The following is a 10,495-nucleotide window of genomic DNA, read 5'->3' as shown; positions in this document are numbered from 1 at the left end:
GATTTACCTAAAAATAGTCCCATCACTACAAAACATTAGATTCTGGAACAATTCTCTCTAGCTTGTTCAGCATCATCAAACCATTAATTCTAGATGATACTTTCAATGACATTCCCTCAGAGGGACAATATTAGACATTCAATTGTATGATCTTCACCTTGTATGAAGAGAATGAATAAAAAATGAAGTTCTTCACTGTGAACTATTCCAGACTAGGTATTTTCATTTAAAAAACTGTTTATTTTACTTTGACAGTCTGAAGGTTAAATTAACTCTGAGTTTTCTGTTCTACTGTGAAGCTAGTGGGAAGACTCGGAGTGTACTGCTGCCTCTTAAGATGGTAAAGGAAGATATAACAGATGGCCCAAATGTTAATACTCTAAAACTATTAAATGTCTAAGTCATAGACTCATCAAAAACTTTCTGACCAGTGATACGTTGTTCTGTCAAGAGCGTACAAGGTCTTGATTACAGATACAGAGCTACTGGAAGTAAAAATGAATTAAGATGCTCTTTCAAAATAAACATTTTCAGTGATGCATTTTGAATGCCATGCAATGTTTCCTATGCATTCCACAACACGTGGCTACGTACCTCCAGTAGAGATACTGTTCCTGAGCCAGAAACAGAAAGGATTTAGGTTCTTGTACAAGTTTAAGGATTTGCTCCCAATACTGGATCTACTGCCATTGCGTAAACAGAAGAGAAGGTTTTGGCCACCTTGACTACGAAAAAAGCATAAAAGTGTATTGGTCATGCATATACCTTTTGCCCTTCTTAATAACAAACCGTAAGTAGAATTTGGGACATCCTCTGCATCACAGATTTTGTAATTGCCTCCTCCACATCATTAGTGAATCTTAACTGAATTCACGTGGAAGGAGAGTTTTCTAAACAGTGAGGATTTTTTGAAAAAGCTGAAGTTACCAGGCTTTAAGCTGAGGTTACCAGACTCCATGTGAGGAATTGCGCATGTCACTGCAGTCACGTCACAAAAGACATACCCTGCACTGGGCAGCTACACTGAGAGAGCCATACCAGCTTTTTCTAGAATAAACCTGTAAAGCAGACCAGTACTGGAGATATTAGCTACTAGCTCATACAGAAATTAGTTCAGAGCCTTTTGAATTATTTGTTCAGTGCTCTGGCTGATAAACCACAGCCTATTTATTATAATATTTATGCCTCATTGTTCAAAATTTACTTGCCTATCATGAAAGGCTGCTATATTGTAACTAAATGTAAATCTTAAATATACAAAGTCTTATCAACTACATGTAGAATATCTTTTAAAAGTATATCTTCAGTTGGATATTCAGACTGACTACTTGCCTTAATTTATGCAAATATAGCCTATAGCTAAAAGCTTTGTATATTTGTTTCCCTATGGTATTAGTATTCAAAAATAGGACATTCTTTCAAGGGCATTTTATAAACGCAGAACTATAATTTATATAGCAAATTAAAGCTCATACAAAATGTGTGCACTGAGGTACAGATTAACATATTTAATTTCAGTATTACCTGCAAACCTATTTTTTTCCATGCACTGCTCTAATTAGCCATATAAAATCAAGTCAGTATATTGTAAGCAATTATTTTAGTGGGAGTAGAAAAAGAATCTGAATTAAATATATGGTAAAGATAATATCTTATGGAAATTAATATACTCATTTGTATCAAGAAAAATGTGTTCTAGCTAAACTTTGTAAGATAGTTTGGAGTTCAAAAATATGACTCATGTAGAAGTTGTAGTTTTATAGTAGCTAAGATGTTAGGCTGTGGAACTGCTTTTAAGTTCCTTATTAATGTGCCAGTGCTCATTCTTTGATATCTACAGATTGTCAGTAACTACTAATGTAATTTCATATTGTGAATTTTCTCCTATTATGAATATTCACTCCCCCTACAGTCAAATGTGTAAACTGTTAGTAACCCTGTATGTTAAAAGAAGTTTTTCTTCCATCATTTAAATGTATATATCATACTTGGCTCTTCATATTTTTACTTTTGTAACTATTCACTTGAGAGAATTAAATGATGGTGAAAATCAAAATGCAATTTTTGTTTCATTGAAATCTAAAAGTAATCCTATAAACAGTAATTTTTTCTTCCCCATTTTACCCTCAAAATGTCTGAAAGCTAAATATGAAAATTATGTTTAAGGAATGGGAAAACAAAAAATGATCCATGTGATAATGAACTTCAGCTGTCTCCTTCTAATGCAGTTTCCAATTGTGATGGGATTCAGACAGCAGAAACCATTTTCTAGCAGTAAGAGCATTTAGCTGATCAAGTTGCTGTAATTCAGAATTTTACACTCAATAGAGTCAGCAATACATGCCATAGTTAGGTTTCCTTTATAAGAAGGGTAACAGACCCAGGCATTTCCTCCTACTCCTTGCTTATGATCTCAGGATATCCAATGAAGACCAATACTAACCACATGGATGTCTTACACCTGCATAACTGTCTTGTGGCCTTAAAGCAACTCTTCCCCATTTCTTGGCACAGAAGTTGCTGTCTGACATAGCTGCCGTATACCTCCGCTCTGCCCTGGGAGAATGATAACAAGGAATTTTATTGCTTGGAAGGGCCCACAAAAACAAGCAAGCAGATAATGAAGCCTTTTAGAAGAGAGGTATGAAAAATTGAATTATGTTTTTGCCTTCCTGCCTCCAGCATCACACAAGAGTAGCTAATGTGCAAGAAATTTCCTGGATCTAGAACTGTGAAGAAAAGTTTTCCCATCTCATAAGAATTTAAAGCTTTCAAATGCTTTACTGTTTCATATCTGGATAAACCAGTGACCGCTACAAAAATATAGAGCACACAAGCATGTTCTAGTTCTTCCTTTAGCGTTCTCTCACATCCCAGCAGAGTGTCCTGGCCACTTGGAAATCTGAGATAAGTTGTTCTCAAACTTCCCACTGAAGCCTTTCCATCTTGTATAAACAGAAAGTTTTCATAGGATGAACCTGTATCTGGACAGAACATTAACTACTGGCCAGTCTTAAGCACCTGTATTTTATATGTATGTATTTATGTATATATATACACACAAATAGGGAAAATACATATATGTATATACACACACACATATATACACACACATACACATATTCCTATGAAACAGCTGGATTTGGACAAATCATTATCTCTGGTGAAACTCATTCTATTTTACAAATCCGAAATAGTTTCCCCAACTAGAGGATGAATAATTTCCAATCCTCTATATTAAAGTGTACAAGTAAAAGAAGCGTGAATAAAATATTTTTATTTAAAACTTCCCTTAACATTGTAGGACAAATTGGCAAAACGGCCTCAACCCAACCTCTAGAAATATGTGGAAGGACTTCAGATGTGACAGCTAAACCTTGCACTCAAGATAAAGTGCAGTAGGAGTGACAGAAAAAGTGGCAGACAAATTAAAGAGCTACCTCTGTTTTAGCAATTTTTTGTGACAGCATTTTAAAAGTTTGCTGGGCAATTGCTCTAAAATGACAGTGTGCTGCTGAGCGGGTAGTGCACCGAGTACATAAAAGAACTTGTCAATAGCTGTTTCAGTAGGGACTTTCAAACTCACAGGAACTTTAGTATACATCATTACATCATTAAAATATTAAATTATTTCAGCTTTCACAGATGTAAAATTTTTGCTGCACCAATTTTGCTAATTATCTCTGACATTTATGCTTATGGCATTATGCTTATGGCATAAATGTTACATACTTCAGAGATGGTTCATTTCTCCATGCTAGTTACTAGTCTGTGGGTTGAGTCAACCCGCTTGGAGTATCAGAAGCAAAAGACTTTAAGTACCCAAATACAGAGACCTTTAGACTCAGCGATACAGTTTTGCATTTAATTTTTCTTCCTCAGTTTCTCTAACTGTCTAAGTCCAGCTTTTGGGGTACTGTAAAGAAATTATTTCCACGTAGCATTTTAAATGCATTTTCATCTTATTGTAACAGAAATTATGTCAAGTATGAGTCATGATTTTATTTCAAAAGAAAATGGTTTGCTTACAAAGCAAATACAAATATGGTCACGTAACAGGAAATACTACTAAAGAAATATTTTTGCATCTGCTCTGTATTACTTACCTTCTGTGTGTTTTTTTGTACATATTTGCTCAAAATTAATAACGTACTATTTTGGCATTTTGGAGCACAGCCTTGCTTCAGCAGTTTAAAGATTCCCTGCATATTTCAGTAAAAATGGAATAGGTTTTCTTTTTCTCATAGACACCAGAGGTTTTCCAATCACTTTAACAAGTACTGTCTTAATCTTCCCAGCCAAAATGACTAGTGACATTTTTCACCACATTACTCTGGCTGATGAGGTGTTAGAATAAGAATGATCCAAACTTAATTTACATCAGAATTATTCAAGTGATTCCAATACCTTTGTTAAAAATTTTAATCCTGGATAAACTCTGCTGACGGAGGAGGGTCAAGACACAGATAAATACAGTTTCTCACTTCCATGTCACCAGTTTGAACCTATTCTACTTTAGTACAGTCTAAAAATTACCACTGCTGTAAGCTGGCCCGTGTGAAGTTACTAATAGGAAACCAGTACTAAAACAGATGGAAGAGAATTCCAGGTCAGGTTGGACGGGGCTCTGAGCAACCTGATCTAGTTGAAGATGTCCCTGCCCACGGCAGGGGGGTTGGACTAGATGACCTTTAGAGGTCTCTTCCAACCCAAACTGTTCTATGATTCTATGAATCTGAGATATACAAGACTGTAGTATTTTGTTATATACTGAAAAGACTGTTTATGAGCCATCCAAGACTCTGTTCTATCCCACCAAACACATTTAATGTTAGCATGTCAATGTGGGGGGAAAAATAAATGCTATTCAAGAGGACTTCCTATCAACCACAAGTATTTCACATTGTGCTCTTTCCCCTTCATATGGATTTGTTCTTAGCATCATCTCATGACTCCTGTTTGCGTGCTTGACCTTGCATTCTGCTGCTACAGAACAGAGCCAATGTGACAGCCTAGTGCCAGTCACATGAATTTTCAGAATTTCTTAAATATTTCTAGTTTTTAAAAGCAACATACTGGAGTAGTACTGGTGGAAATAAAACCAGTTTGTCGTTTTCTGAAACTAACATGTTTTTTAAAGCAACGTAATACATACCACTCCCTGAATTAGAGCTGGGCTATAGCTGAAGTGAGCATGTGCCCCACACCTGTACATGCTCAAACCCAGACTCGGATCAGTTTCTGCATTCAGACAGGAAATACTTGGGGAAGATGTTATCAGTGAAATCATACCCAGTTCTGTAGTTAAAAGTCCACACTGGAACTCCAGTGCATTGGCTCCAATGCGTCACAAAGTCCTGTATCCATCTACCTCAGTCCCTGCCCTCTACCTGTCTACAGACATTGCACTGCTGAAGATAGTTCACAGGCTCTCATGCACCATTCACAAAATATATCAAATTTTGCACCTTAAGATTCTCTTTCACTTCAAAAACCAGTTTTATTCAAACAGAGACTGCAATATCTAGATTCATGTCAATAAGCACAGCATTACTACAAACTAATACAACCTTCTGAAGCCCAGGTCTCCATTAGATCCTGCAAACTAATATGCAGGAGGCGTAGTATTATGTTAAAATGGTAATCTTAATCTTAAAATATTCATTAAAACCTGACTTCAAATTTTTTTAGTTTTGAGCTCCATGTCATTAGATTTTGACCAGTAGTTATATGCATGATTCAAACACAATTCTAAACATCTGAATGGCCAATAGCTTTACCCTATTCAAGTATTCAAAGTTGTCCTTATTGATTTTATAAGAAAATGACCAAAACTCACAACACAGCAAGTGCACAACAGTGCTTTTTAAAATGATACAATGGTTATAAAACAATTCACAAAGTGATGCATATCACTACACAAAAAATGTGTATTTTGAAGATTTGTACCATCTCTTCAATCACACTCATAGTAAGCGAAATAATACAAAAGCAACAGTACAGAATTTAGATAATATTGACATTAAGCTATATATCAACTACTACATGTATTACGAAGTAAGCTTAAGCCTACAACACTAAGGAAGTTCAGCAGTAAGAAAACAGTTTTCCTCTGATGAGTATACAAAAACTTGCAATAGACATTTATCTCACTGAATTAACTTCTCCCTAGTTACTACATTCCAACTAGAGTGTCAAAGAATGGCTTTTGTAACACATGGGCTCAATCTGCATTCAGGCAAAACTCCCAACAAAATAAATGGGAATCTCTCCTACAGCTCTGATTCTGAAAATGCTTACACATGTGCCTAACTTCAGGCTTAAGTAGCCCTATTGAAGTCCACAGGACCACATGCTTAAAATTAATCCCATATAAATTTGTGGGCTCAGAGCCTAAAGAGGGAGTACAAAACTGAGCCTTACATGAACAATGGCTCAGATTTTCCAAGAGGAATTCCTTACGAAAACTTACATTAAGACTGCAATGCCTAACTCTTCTAGTCTCCTTTGAAAATCTCTTCATTTGCCCCAGCTATTTCCTGAATAGTTCAAGGCTCCTGTGGGCCAGGCAAAAAAGAGAACAGATATCCTCACTGCCTTAACTAACTCCAGGATTCATGCACTATGTGAATAGTTTTGATCCAGATCAAGTTCTACACTTTATCAAATGGCATAAATATCTAATATGATAATGCTAGACCTGTATTCATTAGTGATTTAGTCGATGGGGACATACGCTTGTAATGGTAACACACTGTCACTTAGGTGGGAAGAGATCATTTTGTGACAGGCAAATTATTGCTATATCTCATTAGGAATGTTATGTTCCTGTGCTGAGTTAAGACATACCAATTGCAAAGTGGTAATCATCATAATATCATCAAGATGTTGCTATATTTGAATATGACATGAGCACACCATCAGAGCAGCCCATTGTCACCTACCAGCTTGGAGTACAGGGAAGATACTGCTCTACAGTGACTCATGCAAAGAGAAAAAAAAGTACCTACTGTGACAACCTATTAGGAGATGTATTTAGTAATTTGTTTCTAGAAGCCTGTGGTTTTACAATTGAAGGGTGGAATATTTTGAAAGTTTCTGAGCCTGCAAGGAAAGGTGTCATTTATCCAGTAATGTGATCTGTCTACGGCATCTTATTCTTATTATGTGATAGCTGGCATCTGAGAAAATTATACAAACCTGCAAGCCTGAAATCAGTTATACTAGACCATTTTGCTTGACTCTGATAGTGTAAAAGGCCACTACACCCATTCTGACTCCTTTTATTGCTAGCCAGCTCAGTCATTGTTTAATGAAAAATTGTACCCTTCTAATGAACAAGTCTTCAGATGCAACAGAATTGTCTCTGACAAACAGAAGTGCCACAAAGGGTTCAAAGTCTCCTACATTTGATGACATTCTCTCTCACATTAGGAGGTGTAAATATCTAATACATAGAAATTTGGAAAAATTTCTTCTCAATTATCTTACTCTAATGGAAGTTCTTCAGTTATGGATGGCTAGAAGGTGTTTCTAAATAGATTCCAACAGAAGTGCCATGTGACAGAAAGTATCTCCCCTGTTAAATCTTACTCATAGAACTGCAAGTTCATTTGTGACATTAAAAAACTGGGTTTTCATCTGCCCCCTCAATGCTCTTGAAACTCCCACAGACACGGTGACACAGAGCTGCACAGTGATCCCCAAGACCTCACAGATCACTAGGAAAGGAAGAAGCATGTTCTCTTCTTGCCAAGTCTACTGACTTGTCTACTGAGTTGTGCAAGTTGGTAATTTTCTCATTACCCTTTCTCCTACTCAACAAAATAATCTAATACATACTGCAGAGTAAGCGTGTTTTCCTAGGCCCAGAACAGCACAAGCACTTCAGTTACACTGGATCCAAAGACAGGTTAATAATTTCTTTCCTGGAGACCCTAATACAGTCTTCTTCATTTCTGCCTAGCCTAGGGGCAGTCTGACTCCAAAAAGATTGTATCAAATTTTAATAATTGGACTGATCTAAGCAACCTTTGTTTTAGCCTGATGATTTGCTTGGCTTGCATCTGCAAATACTCCTCTATATATACTTAAGTTTCAGTTAGATAAGTTAAAGTTTTATATTTTTATTTATCTGCAAATTATGTTTTAATTCACCTATCATATATTCAGCAATATCTAATAATCAAACAGAAATTTTAAGATTTTAAAATTACAAAGAAAATTGTCATATACTAATGTGTTTGGCAATCATTCAGCCTCACAGTTGAATGATGGTATTCCAAGCTTTCTGGCTGTGTCTTATTCTTCCTCCCCTGGAAAATCTCATCTAATTACAGATCCTTGCCTTTTATTGTTTTAGGCTTTCTCCTCCCTCAGCTACACCTGTGGAAAGTTAATCACAAAATAAAATGAAGAAACACAGAATTACTAAGCTGGTCCTAGATATTTCTCCACCACTACGAAAACGGTTTCCCATGATGAACCAGAGGAGCCTACTGGCGTTATGAAAGTGGAACCAGCGCTTCCTTTTCCTTGAATATTTCCTCAGAAGTAAAAACAAAAGAGGAAGGAAAGAACTGAAGAAATTGGGTTCTATTCTTCTAAAGGGGAAAATATTTTTAAAGTCCATATAAAACTTCCATTAGGGAATCTAGAAATGAGAAGAATGTGTTCCCATTGGGCCCACACAGAAATTTCAGTGCAATTATCAATACTTCCCAATTAATTTCTGCTATCCTTTCTCCCATAAAAGCAATGGTGCACACCTATATGGAAGAACTGAAGCTTTCTTTAGATGGGAAATTCTTCAAGATCCTGTGCTTATAGATACCAGCTCTTTCTCTAGTACAGAATCAGCTGTGTTAGTATCTTCTTATTCAGCAAGAAAGTCTTAGAAATGTCTCTGCCTGATGCTAGGGAGCGACGATAGTTCCATCTGACCAAAAGTGGTCCTGAACATCAGGACCTGAGAGTTCAGTTGGCCTTGTAAGCAATTCTCTGTCCCCACGCTCTACTGACTGTACCAGTCTCATATGGGATTTTCTTGGATGCATACTGAAGGAGACAGAAACTTGGGACCTCAGAATTTAGATTAGGAATACTGACATCCTTTCCTCCTGCTGACACAGCTAAAATAAAACACAAGTAACATCAATACTTCTAGTATCAGGCATTTTAAATGCAACTAAAATTTCCTGTAAAAAGAAAGTCAGTTCTTTCAGCCTGATTTACTGCACTGACAAAGGAACCCCTCCTGCTTTACATTACAGTATGTGAATGAAAAATTGGTATCATATATGTCAAAATGTTACTTGATAAATTTTTTAGAATCAGAGATTACACCACAAATATTTTTAATGAAATCTAAAAACAGACGAGTGAATTTAAGCCTCTAATTCATTAAGAACTAAACCTTCAAGGCTGAAGGACATTGTCACTTCCAAAGGAATCTAAATTTTTCACCAGAATTTTAGCATCGTAGGAAAATGTGACAGTAGTAATAATACATATATTATATACTGCTAGACAAGTTGGACAAATTACATCTGCTACTGAATAGATGTGGAAAGAGTCTGTATTAGAAAACTTCCTGCTGGGTCACAAACATACATCGGTAATGGTTTGTTTTCAGCACAAGAAAAATTGCCATTGTCATATTCCAAAGTGAGCGTGAATTGTTTTATTATGAACTCCCTGTTGGTCCCTGTTTAACTGAGAAATCATTCAATCTAAATTTATCTTCTCTCTGCATGGCATTGCCATGTGTTGGTATCACCAAACTCTGCCTCAGTAACAAAAACAGTATTCCCTTAAAAGACAGACTGCACCCTTGATCTTAATCAACCTTGCCATATTATGAACTCTCGGCGTGCCCCCACTTACTTTGATTTGTAATCCAAGGCTCTCAATTCCATGAAGTCAAGGCTTCATTATTGATTCACAAGACAATCTCTACAAACTTCCACCATGCTTGACAATTAGACATTTATATTTTACATGTATGTATATTAATGTATAAATTTTGAAAACATAAAACTATTCCCTATTTACATGACTTCCTGTAGCTTCAATAGAGAGAAAATCCTAGTCCAGATTAGCAATAATAGATATACCTATTCATGCCATCCTCCATTCAAATCACTTTTTTATTTGATTTCCAAGTAAGCTGACCTGCTTAAATAATGCCACTTAAATGTACACAAAACAAATACATAGCCTTTGTGGTTCTCCTTTGCATTTTTTACTCTTCCATCACATTTTTAGCATCTGATGGAAACAGGGTGACAAAGACTCTAAGAGAACTGTGAAGCAACTACTCAGCCACCATCGAGGCTCTATTTAGCATGAGAAGGTCTTATTGTTGTCTCCAAGAGCTCCACCAAGGAAGGCTTTGGTTGAGGATGTAATTTTTCATGCTTAGTGCCATGAAATGTCAACCTGAAGCAAAATCAAACCTACCACACTTAGTGCCACAAACAGCTCTGTTATATCA

The sequence above is a fragment of the Pygoscelis adeliae genome, unplaced genomic scaffold, assembly GCF_000699105.1.
Source record: "Pygoscelis adeliae isolate BGI_AS28 unplaced genomic scaffold, ASM69910v1 Scaffold10, whole genome shotgun sequence".
Classification (NCBI taxonomy): domain Eukaryota; kingdom Metazoa; phylum Chordata; class Aves; order Sphenisciformes; family Spheniscidae; genus Pygoscelis; species Pygoscelis adeliae.
Note: the sequence above shows the minus strand (reverse complement) of the source record.